Here is a 4,111-nt window from a genome sequence, read left to right as displayed (position 1 = left end):
TTCCCAATGAACCGTTTTGATACCAGACGCTAAAGTCGTCTCCAACTCAGAAGACTTTAACGTCTCGGGTGTCAGGCGGCCATTGCGTTCCTGGCAAACTGATAGGCTCATTAATTCTCTGTTATTAGTTTATATACCGTGCTAGGTGTATTGCCAAGATGAAACATCCGTGGCTCGCAGATGCAAACGTTCAGAGCTCACTGATTAAGATTCAATGGAGCGGCATGAGATTGGTACATTAAATCCAAATCGACAACGCGCTTCGTTAGCTGTTTTATCGGTCTCGTGGAATAATTGTTAACTGACATTCACCGTTTGACCAGGGCGTAGAAGTTCTGCTTATAATTATTGAACAGAGCAGAATATGAAATTCATGCATTCAGTCAGTTTTCCTGTTGTAAGTATTCGATTCCTGGGGGAAAATTTACAAAATGATTGCCGGACTACCGCAGAAACTCAAACAGGGTCTAATGGAATCTGACACTTCTTGTGTTTTTCCACCATCATTTCAGGCTAATGTAACTTAATTGTTATAATTTCCTTTCATTATACTGTAATATGTCTTTGTAACACTTCGAGTCGAGGCGAGTGCTATCATGCAAAAATGCCGTGTGTTAATTCTTTATTTTCCGGGCGTTTTCGAACAAACTTTTTGCTTATCATAACATTTCTGCTTATTTTTTGCCTTAGTTCTTAAATGTGTGTATCTGTTGTTGTTGTTGTTGTTGTTGTTGTTGTTGTTGTTGTTTTTAGTCGCTACAATATACAGCACGATTCTTTTTCCTCTTTTAACCAATCATATTATTGTCTTGTGGTGTTGTCTTTATCATAGCCGTCGCGTTTCTTAAACTCTTCCTTTGAGATTTTATTACTAAATTTATAAATACTGCATGTGACGTTTCAACTTCATTGTAGGCGCATAGCTTGGTTCTCTTGCACTTGTGCGATAAGCACAAGCATAAACGTAAGAAAAATCGTCACGGTGTGGGAACGGGCGTAAAATAAGCATAACACAAAGCACGACGATTCGCACGCCATCTTGAATCTTACTGGATCTTCTCCGACGTCACTACACTTGCGTATGCCAAATTCTCGTCGGCTTGTTTCACCGTGTGAACGTCGCAAAACTCGTGATTGAACTTACACTTGTGCGATAAGCACAAGTGGGGACCAGGCTTATGTTTTGAGTGAATGCTTACATTAAAGTCAACCGCGCTGGATAGACAGGATGTTTGTATATATCACTTATAAGTCACCGCTTTGACCATATCAAAAGCCCTCGACAAAATGCTCGTTTTAAAAAACGCCACAGTAAGGTGTTTATATGCTTTCGACTATTATATCCGTGGTTACGTAATACAAAAAATTGTAGAAGACACCGAAAGATCCAGCAAGACCACTGATATCTGGTGAATGACGAGCAATTTAAATCAAAGAACGAAACACGCAGTGTCCGCCGCTTGGGTCACAAACCAAAGTTCTTCGGGCCGATTTACACAGTGCGATTTTGGTGCATGCGGCAAGCTTATATGGCTTACGATAGGCCTATACGACATGACTTACGATTGTCGCAGCGTTTTAAAACATGTGGTGAGGTGCAAGCTGTTGTTGATGGAAAATCAAGTCTTTGGTTAGAGGACTTAGCTTTTCACTTCGGCTACACAAATTTCCCTTTCGTAGTAAACGGTCGTTGCCATTTGAAACGGTCGATGCCATTTATAACGGTCGACTACACACTTCAAAGAAAATTAAAAGAAACAAACTAAGAAAAAATATTAACAAAAATTAAGACAAAAAAGGAAAAAAAAAACATTTATAAAAGAAAAACTGGAGGAGGAAAAAGACTCCGAAAATTTCAAGACTCGAACTCAGGTTCTTAGCCTTCACTCTAAACAGAACCCTAACCCGAACCCGAACTCATATGACCAGCGAGAAACAACTCCCAGTAACAGCAACCATTTGAGTTCTTAGACCTAATGAGTGTAATTCAGAGCTAAAAAATGGAATCGATCGTTTCAAATGGCAACGACCGTTCTGAGAAATGGCAACGACCGTTTACGAAAGGGAAACAAACTTCGGCTACTCGGAACCTCCGTCTGTGTTAGGTCGCGGGATCAAAACTCAGGCCGGACCAACACTCAGGGACTTTAAATAACTGAGGAGAAAGCGCTGCCTTTGTAAAATGACATCTGCAAATGGTACTACACTTCATGCTATTTTCGGATAAGGATAATAAACGTTAATTAACCGTAGGCCCTGTCTTACAACCCCTCAATGTTCAGAACGCTGTGGGACGTAAGAACCCACGTACCATTCGCAAAGAGTGCGGACGGGTGTTGCGGTCTGTCCTAGCTATGAGGTATATCATGCTCAGAGAGAATAGCTACACCATGCTCCTCTAAAATCCAAGATAATCGGTAAAAGACGGAAAGATTATACCTAATACCTGATTCTACCGACATTTCAGTGGGTTAATTCTTGCATGTCTACAGCGAAACCCTTGGCTTCCATATTAACGGCTTTGATAAAATATATGTTAAGTGTTCACTGTAATATTACATCAACTTTAGCCCCAGTAGTCTCCAGCAATCAAGCAATCGATCTCCACGAGGTAGTGTTCGTTTGCTGTAAGCTTGTTACGAAGAAAAACCTCCATTCGCAAGATGAAATTAAAATGCGTCTTTTCTTCTCCATTGGACTGTTTTCGGCGTTCTCTAAAGAAGCACCGGGCAGGAAAAACAATCTCTTAAACTTGACTCAGCAGAAAAGTAAATTGCAGCTCATATTTAATGTCTAGACGCTAGCTTTACTTTGCGTGCGACTTCCCAGACCGCACCAACAAAAACCCTTCACAAGATTAAAGGTTCTGTCCTGAGGAAACAGACATGACTTTCAGGTTCGATATACTGCCATCCTAAAAGGCCAAGCACTTGCAAGTTTTAAATATAATGTCTGGAAATAAGTAAACGACTCAACAAATAGAATTTCAAAAGCACTCTGACATTCTGAAAGAGTTTGAAAATTGCAAAGTGCGCGCAAAATATATTGTTCCTGCTTTCGCACTAAGTTTTTGTTTACTGATATTTTGGTTGGAATAACGCAGAAGTTTCATGAAGTCGTGGTTGTTGAGATTCGTTTTTTTCCGGTTGTGTTGATCAGCTAAGGGATCATTTCGTGGGAAAATCACGCCTTTAGTCCCGAGCGATTGGTTTTGATCATTCAAAGCATTTATGCTTTGCTTGGGTGATTATTTACTAGGGTCTGGCGCAATTCTGAGAGCAACCGGTTCACACCAATGTGGTCTCAAATTTTGGTTTCTAGTCGCATGTCAGGGGATTGAGTTTTTACAGTCAGATATATCATTTTCATGTTTCATATCCTCTACGGTTTTATAATGAACACACAAAATGACCACTTCCAAGTTGGCTGGAAATCTAAATTCTATTGGTAGAGTACTGCACCGGTATCGCAAAAACTAGTCTTGTGTTCCATTTAATTTCTTCATTTCAGTCTTTATTGATTTACGCTATAAACAATGATTTACACAAACAAAATAAATTTAAAAACAAAGAAATATATGGTAAATGGAATTAAATTTTAAAAAGGATTTGATTTCGTTGGCAGCAGCAAAAGCTTTTTAGTTCTCCACCGCCATTATAGTAGATTAAATGGCAACTAATATAAAAATAACTAGAAGTAAATTAAACTAAAAATAGCTCTAGGAAGGCATAAAGGCTTAGATATGCTATAAGTAATAACACTAAAGGGTATCAGCAGAAATAAAGTTTGATTTTTGAGAAGAGAACATTTGTATTGTAAAACTCAAATTTGAATTTTAATGGCATGTTCCCAAATCTTTGATCCAAGAAAATGAATTCAAATCTGGGCAAGCGTAAATCCTTCAGGCTCACTCTTCGTCACTGTTTAATTTACGTTTGGAACTGTACTGGAAGGAAGAACGAAAGTTGTCATCTAAAGCGACTCAGTCACGTGTTTGTATTGTTGTGTTGTTGTTGTTTTTAAATTTTGTTTGTTTTCTTCACTAATTTACTTTTGAGTATAGTTAGTTTGTTTAGTTTGAATGTTTTCGTTGATTATATAGATCGCATTA

Source organism: Montipora capricornis, chromosome 6, assembly GCF_036669925.1.
Source record: "Montipora capricornis isolate CH-2021 chromosome 6, ASM3666992v2, whole genome shotgun sequence".
NCBI lineage: Eukaryota > Metazoa > Cnidaria > Anthozoa > Scleractinia > Acroporidae > Montipora > Montipora capricornis.
This window is presented reverse-complemented; position numbering follows the sequence as displayed.